Source organism: Triticum dicoccoides, chromosome 6B, assembly GCF_002162155.2.
Source record: "Triticum dicoccoides isolate Atlit2015 ecotype Zavitan chromosome 6B, WEW_v2.0, whole genome shotgun sequence".
Lineage (NCBI taxonomy): Eukaryota > Viridiplantae > Streptophyta > Magnoliopsida > Poales > Poaceae > Triticum > Triticum dicoccoides.
In genome coordinates this window covers 524,104,786-524,114,982 of record NC_041391.1, presented here as the reverse complement: position 1 = coordinate 524,114,982, position 10,197 = coordinate 524,104,786, and positions in this window count along the sequence as shown.

Genomic DNA, 10,197 nt, shown 5'->3' with positions numbered 1-10,197 from the left:
GACTTTCGATTGATGTTGATTCTCTTAAACTTAGATCTTCTTCCCCTAAGCATGATATCAATGAGTCTCTCAAAGTAATGAGAATTTCCATTGATGAGTGCAAGGAAAGAACCACTAGATTGCATGCTAAGAAAAATAGCTTTATAAAAGCGTGTTCTTCTAGTTTCCATGAAAATAATGATGAGGATCTTAAAGTTATTGATGCGTCTCCTATTAGATCTATGTTTTGCAATATGAATCTTGATAATTATGGGAATGATGATGAGTCAACTTTACCTAGAAAGCGTCCCAAGAATTCGGAGTTTTTAGATCTTAATGCTAAATTTGGTAAAAGTGGGATTGGAGAGGTCATGACTTTAAATAGTATTGAACCCACTATCTCGGATTTCAAGGAATTTGATTATGATAATTGTTCTTTAGAAGGTTGTATTTCCTTGTTGCAATCCATTGTTAATTCTCCTCATGCTTATAGTCAAAATAAAGCTTTTACCAAACATATTGTTGATGCCTTGTTGCAATCTTATGATGAAAAACTTAATTTGGAAGTTTCTATACCTAGAAAACTTAATGATGAGTGGGAACCTAATATAAAGATTAGAATTAAATATCATGAATGTTTTGCTTGTGTGATTTGGGTGCTAGTGTTTCCACGATTCCGAAAACTTTATGCGATATTCTAGGTTTCCATGATCTTGATGATTGCTCTTTAAATTTGCACCTTGCGGATTCCACCATTAAAAAGCCAATGGGAAGGATCAATGATGTTCTCATTATTGCAAGTAGAAATTTGGTTCCCGTAGATTTTATCGTTCTTGATATAGATTGCAATCTTTCTTGCCCTATTATTCTTGGTAGACCTTTCCTTAGAACGATTGGTGCGATTATTGATACGAAGGAAGGGAATATTAGATTCCAATTTCCATTAAAGAAAGGCATGGAGCACTTTCCAAGAAAGAAAGTCAAATTACCTTATGAATCTATCATGCGAGCTACTTATGAATCAAGTGCCAAAGATGGCACTACTTAGATCTATCTTCGCTTTTATGCCTAGCTAGGGGCGTTAAACGATAGCGCTAGTTGGGAGGCAACCCAATTTTCTTTGTGTTTTTTGTTTTTGTTCCTGATTAATAATAAATTTTGCATCTACCTTCTGTTTAGATGTGTTTTTATCTTTTAATTAGTGTTTGTGCCAAGTAGAACCTATAGGATAACCTATGATGATAGTTGATTTGATCCTGCTGAAAAACAGAAACTTTGCGCTCACCAGAAAAAAATCAATAAATCACAGAAACGTGCTTTGGCATTGATTCGTTTTGATGCTGATCAATAAATAAATTTTCCAGTAATTCCTATTTTGGTAGGATTTTTAGAGTTCCATAAGTTTGCATTAGTTACAGATTGCTACAGACTGCTCTGTTTTTGACAGATTCTGTTTTTCGTGTGTTGTTTGCTTATTTTGATGCATCTATGGCTAGTAAAATAGTTTATAAACCATAGAGAAGTTGGAATACAGTAGGTTTAATACCAAAATAAATAAAGAATGAGTTCATTACAGTACCTTATGTGGTGGTTTTGTTTTCTTTCACTAACGGATCATATAAGATTTCCTATTGAGTTTTGTGTTGTGAACTTCTCAAGTTTTGGGTAAAGCTTTTATGGACTATGGAATAAGGAGTGGCAAGAGCCTAAGCTTGGGGATGCCCAAGGCACCCCAAGATATTCAAGGATAGCCAAAATCCTAAGCTTGGGGATGCCCCGGGAAGGCATCCCCTCTTTCGTCTTCGTTCATTGGTAACTTTACTTGGAGCTATATTTTTATTCGCCACATGATATGTGGTTTGCTTGGAGCGTCGTGTATTATATTAGTCTTTGCTTTTTAGTTTACCACAATCATCCTTGCTGTACACACCTTTTGGTAGAAGCCTATTTGATTAGAATTTATTAGAATTTGCTATGTGCTTCACTTATATCTTTTGAGCTTGATAGTTTTTGCTCTAGTGCTTCACTTATATCTTTTAGAGCAAGGCGGTGGCTTGATTTTATAGAAATTTCTAGTCTCTCATGCTTCATTTATATTATTTTGAAAGTCTTTTATAACAGCATGGTATTTTCTTTGGTTATAAATTTGGTCCTAGAATGATGAGCATCCAAGTTGGGTATAATAAAAACTATCATAGAAATTGAATTGGATGCTATGATCAATTTGTTGGTTGATGATTGTTTTGAGATATAAAGGTAGTAATGTTAGGTTCATGCTAGTGGATAATTATGAAATTGAGAAATACTTTTGTTGAAGTTGGCAAGTCCCATAGCATGCACGTATGGTAAAAGTTGTGTGACAAATTTGTTGCATGAGGTGCTCTTTTGGTTGTCTTCCTTATGAGTGGCAGTCGGGGACGAGCGATGGTCTTTTCCTACCAATCTATCCCTCTTGGGGCATGCGTAGTATTACTTTGCTTCGAGGGCTAAGTAGACTCTTGCAATAAGTATATGAGTTCTTTATGACTAATGTGAGTCCATAGATATACACACACTCATCCTTCCACTTGGCCAACCTTTCTTATTATCGCGCAAATCTCGCCGGTATTAAACCCATTATTTACCTTCCTCAAAACAGCCACCATACCTACCTATCATGGCATTTCCATAGCCATTCCGAGATATATTGCCATGCAACTTTCCACCGTTCCGTTTATTATGACACATTTCATCATTGTCATATTGCTTTTTGCATGATCATGTAGTTGACATCGTATTTGTGGCAGGGCCACCTTCATAATTTTCATACATGTCACTCTTGATTCATTGCATATCCCGGTACACCGCCGGAGGCATTCATATAGAGTCATATCTTGTTCTAGCTTTGAGTTGTAATTCTTGAGTTGTAAATCCATAAAAGTGTGATGATCTTCATTATTAGAGCATTGTCTTAGTGAGGAAAGGATGATGAAGACTATGATTCCCCCACAAGTCGGGATGATACTTTGGACTTTACAAAAAGGAAAAAAAAGAGAAAGGCCAAAAAAAAGAGGCCAAAGAAAAAAAAAGAAAAAAAAGAAAAAAAAGGAGAAAAAGAAAAAAATGAGAGAAAAAGAGAGAAGGGACAATGCTACTATCTCCTTTTCCACACTTGTGCTTCAAAGTAGCACTATGATCTTCATGATAGAGAGTCTCATATATTGTCACTTTCATATACTAGTGGGAATTTTTCATTATAGAACTTGGCTTGTATATTCCAATGATGGGCTTCCTCAAAATGCCCTAGGTCTTCGTGAGCAAGCAAGTTGGATGCACACCCACTTAGTTTCTTTTGTTGATCTTTCATATATTTATAGCTCTAGTGCATCCGTTGCATGGCAATCCCTACTCACTCACAATTATATCTATTGATGGGCATCTACATAGCCCGTTGATACGCCTAGTTGATGTGAGATTATCTTCTCCCCCTTTTTGTCCTTACAACCACCACCATTTACCACCATAGTGCTATGTCCATGGCTTGCGCTCATGTATTGCATAAGAGTTGAAAAAAGCTGAAGCGCATTAAAAAGAATGAACCAATTGCTCGGCTCGTCATCGGGGTTGTACATGATGGGAGTATTTTGTGTAACGGAAATGAAGCATGGCCTAACTATATGATTTTGTAGGGATAAGCTTTCTTTGGCTATGCTATTTTGACAGGACATGATTATTTGTTAGTATGCTTCGAAGTATTATTATTTTTATGTTTTATAAGATTTTATCTTGAATCATTTGGATCTGAACATTCATGCCACATTAAAGAAAATTACATTGAGAATTATGCTAGGTAGCATTCCACATAAAAAATTCTCTTTTTATCATTTACCTACTCGAGGACGAGCAGGAATTAAGCTTGGGGATGCTTGATACGCCTCCAACGTATCTATACTTTTAATTGTTCCATGCTATTATATTACTCCTTTTGGATGTTTATGGGCTTTATTTTATACATTTATATCATTTTTGGGACTAACCTACTAATCGGAGGCCCAGCCCGTATTGCTGTTTTTTTTTGCCTATTTCAGTATTTCAAAGAAAAGGAATATCAAACGGAGTCCAAACGGAATGAAACCTTCGGAGGCGTGATTTTTGGAATGAAAGTGATACATAGGACTTGGAGTGCAAGTCAAGAAGCAGCCGAGGCGGCCACAAGATAGGAGGGCACGCCCCCCCTTATAGGGCGCGCCCCCTGTCTCGTGGGCCCCTCGGGCAGCCACCGACGTACTTCTTCCTCCTATATAAGCCTATGTACCACGAAAACATCCAGAGAGCACCCGAAACACAATTTCCACCGTCGTAACCTTCTGTATCCGCGAGATCCCATCTTGGAGCCTTCGTCGGCGCTCCGCCGGAGGGGGGATCGACCATGGAGGGCTTCTACATCAACACCATATCCCTTCCGATGAGTTGTGAGTAGTTTACCACAGACCTTCGGGTCCATAGTTATTAGCTAGATGGCTTCTTCTCTCTTTTTGGATCTCAATACAATGTTCTCCCCCTCTCTTGTGGAGATCTATTCGATGTAATCTCTTTTTGCGGTGTGTTTGTCGAGATCCGATGAATTGTGGGTTTATGATCAAGTTTATCTATGAATAATATTTGAATCTTCTCTGAATTCTTTTATGTATGATTGAGTTATCTTTGCAAGTCTCTTCGAATTATCAGTTTGGTTTGGCCTACTAGATTGATCTTTCTTGCCATGGGAGAAGTGCTTAGCTTTGGGTTCAATCTTGCGGTGTCCTTACCCAGTGACAGAAAGGGTTGCAAGGCACGTATTGTATTGTTGCCATCGAGGATAAAAAGATGGGGTTTATATCATATTGCATGAGTTTATCCCTCTACATCATGCCATCTTGCTTAAGGCGTTGCTCTGTTCTTATGAACTTAATACTCTACATGCAGGCAAGAGTCGGTCGATGTGTGGAGTAATAGTAGTAGATGCAAGCAGGAGTCGGTCTACTTGTTGCAGACGTGATGCCTATATACATGATCATGCCTAGATAATCTCATAACTATTCGCTTTTCTATCAATTGCTCGACAGTAATTTGTTCCCCACTGTAATACTTATGCTATCTCGAGAGAAGCCTCTAGTGAAACCTATGCCCCCCGGGTCTATCTCTTATCATATTTGCTTCCAATCTACTTTTATTTGCATCGTTACTTTTTGCATCTATATTGTAAAATACCAAAAATATATTTATCTTATCATATTATCTCTATCAGATCTCACTTTCGCAAGTGGCCGTGAAGGGATTGACAACCCCTTTGTTGCGTTGGTTGTGAGTTCTTTCTTTGTTTGTGTAGGTGCGTGGGACTTTTGAGGAGGCTCCTACTGGATTGATAACTTGGTTCTCAAAAACTAAGGGAAATACTTACGCTACTCTGCTGCATCAGCCTTTCCTCTTCAAGGAAAACCAACGCAAGCTCAAGACGTAGCACTGCCATCGAGGCTCTCCTGCAGGCGGAACCGGATGTCGTGGATGTGAACCGGGCGGCGGAGGCTCAACTTGAGGCGGAGCGCGTGGATGCCGCTGTCATCGAGGCCCTCCTGCAGGCGGAACCGGACGTCCTGGACTTGAACCGGGCGGCAGAGGCTCGACTCGACGCAGAGGCACGGATGCCGCTCTCATCGATGCCCTCCTGCAGGCGGAACCGGACATCCTGGACTTGAACCGGGCGGCGGAGGCTCGACTCGACGCGGAGCGCACAGATGCCGCTGCCATCGAGGCCCTCCTACAGGCGGAACCGGACGTCCTCGACTTGAACCGGGCTGTGCTCTCGTCCATGTAGAGCGCCCGCATGCTCCGCTTGAATGAGTAGCTGGAGGCCAAGGACAACCACGGTGCGGAGACACACGTCGGCAGCTACGGCTGGTTCGCGTTGGCAGCCAAAGATGACGAGGTCATCTCTTTTCGCAAACAGTGATAGTTTTTCTTTATGTTGTTGTTTTTATGGATCTTTTGTTGTGTAGAAACATATATTTGTTATGCAAGTCGCCTGACTTGGGTCAGTCTACCATTTTAGCCGGTTGGATGAATATCCTACGTCTCCTAACCCTTCTTTCCTTCTTTCTCACCTCTTCTTCTTCCCCAACAGACCACCGCACGGGCTGTAGGGATACTCCCCAACATGCGGTTGGATAAACATACTCTATGAACGAAAATTATGTGTCAGCGATAGGATGGCTGAGTTTGGTTTGTTCACATGCGACAACACGTGTCATTGAGGGTGCGTTCCCTTGGTTGGGTTTGCGGCATGCAAGAGCGACTGTGTGAGGGTGTGGTGCGACCGCGGCGTGCAGGAGCGACCGTGTGCGGGTGCGGTGCGACCGCGACAACCATGCGCAAGTGTACCTCCTTTTCATTTTGAAAACTTTATGAAAGCTTGGCAAAAATGTGTGGTGAAGTTTGGCAATGCAAGGCCTAGACCCAATCAGGATAAGTACGTACGTACTAGGAGTACTAGTGTTAAAAAAGAAAGGCAGGGTTTTCCTTCACGGGATTTAATCGATACAAATCCTCGTTTCACGTGTCAATTAATGCGTATATTTTTCTCCAAAGACCAAAGAGCTAACCATCTCACTCCTCATCGCTTGATTAATGCAGCGCCATGCAAACCAACCTTCTCACTTCCGCTTGCATGCATGGGATATTAATGTCCTTGGTTGCTAGTACGAGGCAAACCCCATCAATTTTGCCTCGATTAGTGTTAGTGGCCTTTTGCAAATTGTAATTTTGATATACTGGCCTTGTGTACAAAAAAAATGGAGGTAGTAACTATATTTGACTTCCTTCCCCATTGCAGTGACATCGACGATATCTTTTTTTTGTGGTTTGGCGAAGTGCGTTCGACGGAGAACACCATTGAGGGAGACCACGGTAAGTCATTCGGAAGTGCCGCCTGCAAGCCAAGACAACCGCCTTATTTGCATCCAGGAAGTCCGTTGAACCAAAGGACTAGTACTACTAGGAGTACACAATAGCGTCGTCCGTCCAGCTTAGTGCGGTGAGATGGTTTCTCGAAGAAGACGATGGAGAAGCGGAGTCAGCGAAGAGTGAAATGATGGTTGCTTCGTCCGTGCTTTTGTGATTTGACGCCTCACTGCTTTGTGATTTGTGATAGAAGGGACAGGGGAGTAGACTCTATGCTCTATACTGTACTACATGCATCCAAGCATGGGAAAAAGAGGAGAGACGTTGCATTTGTCTATTCCTTCAATCAATCAATCGGGGAGCTTCGGTTCCATCTTTTTGGCTTTGGCAACACCGTCCACAATGGTTCCCACGATGCCAAAAGCTATTTTCACATTTGGCTACACATTCTGGATGCCCTTAACCGTACCACTTGGTTTTGCTCCCGTGTGCTATCTATACAAATCTCAATTATATTGATCTAAAAAATTATAGAATCAAGATTAGTAAAAAGGAGGTGATTTTGCTGCGCGGATGGCGGGGAAGGTTTCTTATTTTCAGAGGACGTTGTCCTGGCGGTTTGCTAACATGCGGTCCCATGTGTCAGTGCTTTACCAAGCCGATCCGCGTCCCACATGAGGCAGAACAACGGCAGAAGCAACACGTGGTTAAGTTGAAGAAGATGAGGGAGAAGCGGATTCAGTAACGAGTGAAATGATGGTTGCTTCATCCCTGCAACTTCTTTTTTTAGCATTATTACTTCGTCCCTCCAACTTAACTATGGAAAGGTGCAGCTTTGTGATTTGACGCCTCATTGCTCATTACTACGTCGGCGCCATGACTGGGGTGCTTCACCCCGGCTACTCTGCACTGTATTCCGGTATGGCACGTGGACCCGGTAGCTTGATGTCCCACATGTCGGTGAAAGGGACTAGAATATTTATGAAAGCGAGCACTCCACTCTTACGACGGAGGAGTACATGACACGACGGCCCAGTGAACAGTCACTTGTAATGTATAGTACTATAGTTTGCTGTTTCGCACGATCCATCGATACAAACCCGATTAAACAGGAAAGGGCGGGATTTTTCCCGTGCGGTAGATGATACTAGCCATACATTTCAAAGGCAATTTTAATGCATGCAAATTGAATAATTGTAAGTAACAATATGATATCTAGTAAAACTAAAAACACATATGATTTGTTTTGTTAGAGTAGTAGTAGTGCTGTATTGCATAGTTGTTAGATGTAACATGCGCGAACGTGTAGAGATATAGTTTTGGAGGGCCTACAGAGAGAAAAGCGTAATACAGTTACCGAACTTCAGAATAAGCTGATTATGGTCACTATATACATTTTGCGGTGATTATACGGTCACTTGCTCACGGTTCAGCATCGGATTGCACTGTGATGACCGACCAAATAGTCTGTGTGGCGCCATGTTGACTAGTTAAATTGACCACGTTCCTTGTGGGTCCCACCTGTCAGTTCGCATAGGGAAAAGGTCAGATAAACACAAATTTACGCAGGCGCGACAAGACTCCAACCTGTGCGCGGGAATCACTTGGTTGTGTATGTGTCTGTCAGGGCCTGATGTGTGCGCATGCACGTGTAGGTTGAGCACTTGAGCGTGAGAGTGTGTGTTGGTCGTGTGGTGTACTGGTGTGTGCATGCATGCGTGCGTGTGTGCGTGTGAGTGTTGCGTGCGTGCGTGGCTGCGTGTGTACGTGTGAGTGTTGCATATACCTGGCCATACCTCGGGCCGGGCCAGGCCTAGCCAAGCCCGACGAAAAAAACCCTGGCCCGAGCCCGGCCCGGCCCGACCATCGGGCCTGTTTTCTGGGCCCGAACACATCAAAGCCCGTCGGGCTCCGGGCCGGCCCGGCCCGACCTTCAGAGAAATGCAAAAACGAGGGCCCAGCCCGACTTGGCCCGGCCTTCGGGGTCAAAATCTAGGCCCGAGCCCGGCCCGGGGGCAGCGTCGGGCCGGGTCGGGTCGGGCTTTTTTCGGGTCGGGTCGGGCTTTTTTCGGACCGGGCCGGGCTTCCCATGGCCAGGTATAGTGTTGCGTGCGTGCGTGGGTGCATGTTTTTGTGTGAGTGTTGCGTGGATGCAGTTCATGTGCATGTGTGCGTGTGTGTATAATCACCACACTGGATCCTGTGTGTTAAAACAAACGGCTCAACATACCAATACAAGGCCACTTTGTCCGTTGTGCCCGCGGTCATGACTTCGAACCACCGTCCAAATATTTTTTTGTCATTTGTTTTCATTCTTACTAGCAAGATGCCTGTGCGTTGCACGTAACATCAAGATGCATTTGTATGACTAGTTTATCTTGTGAGAGAAAAGGATGAACGAGGAAAGGCCTTATTTGCAAATGTGGAGAGCTGTGTGGGTACCTTTTTGCAAAATTGCCATAGTTTCTTTCTTATCCATCAGATATAAATCGGACGGCCTATATTGCAGGATGGCAGGCACACCATCATCACCAACTCTGTTTTTTTATAAGAGTGTATTTTATGTATTATATAAGAGTGTAGATGTAGAGTAGATACAAGTCGACAGGTGGGCACGATGGTAGTGAGATAATGTGATGCAACACTAGAGGTGCCACGTGGAGCGTTTAACTGGTCAACTAGTCATGTCATGAGCAAATACAGAGTTGTACGGTGAGCCCGTGACTGTATAATAACCACTAAACATAAATGGTGACCGTAATGAGTGGATTCTGAAGTCCAATGTATGTATCGTGTGTTCGCTTCAAATACAATGATCGTCATTGCATATATCCCAAGAGAAAGATGAAACATGCGTGAATTTTCTGGGGGCTTACTTTTAGAGGACCTGGAGATAGTTTTAAGTGAATATGTGAAAGGGGCGTACATGGGGGGTATGCGATGGAGAGAGAGATGCTATTCGTTTCTCTTTATTATGACTAACTTTGTATATAGTATAAAAATATACAAATTCACAGTGCGGAATAAATATCATTATGGGCACCATGCAATGCAAATTAGCGTTCGTACTCCTCCATATAACTTTGTAATGTTGTATATATGTAGAAACTCTAAAATAATTTTTTGGCCACACTTTATTCAAAAGGAATGTTGTATGCGAAATAAACGTGAAGAGAGGGCTTTTTAGATCAATGGGGTATGTGATGTAACATGTGTGAATGTGTAGTTGATGCATTTGGCGGGGCCTAGAGAGGTATGTGTGTGTATTACGTATTCGAGAGAGGCATGGATAGAGGGGCCGAC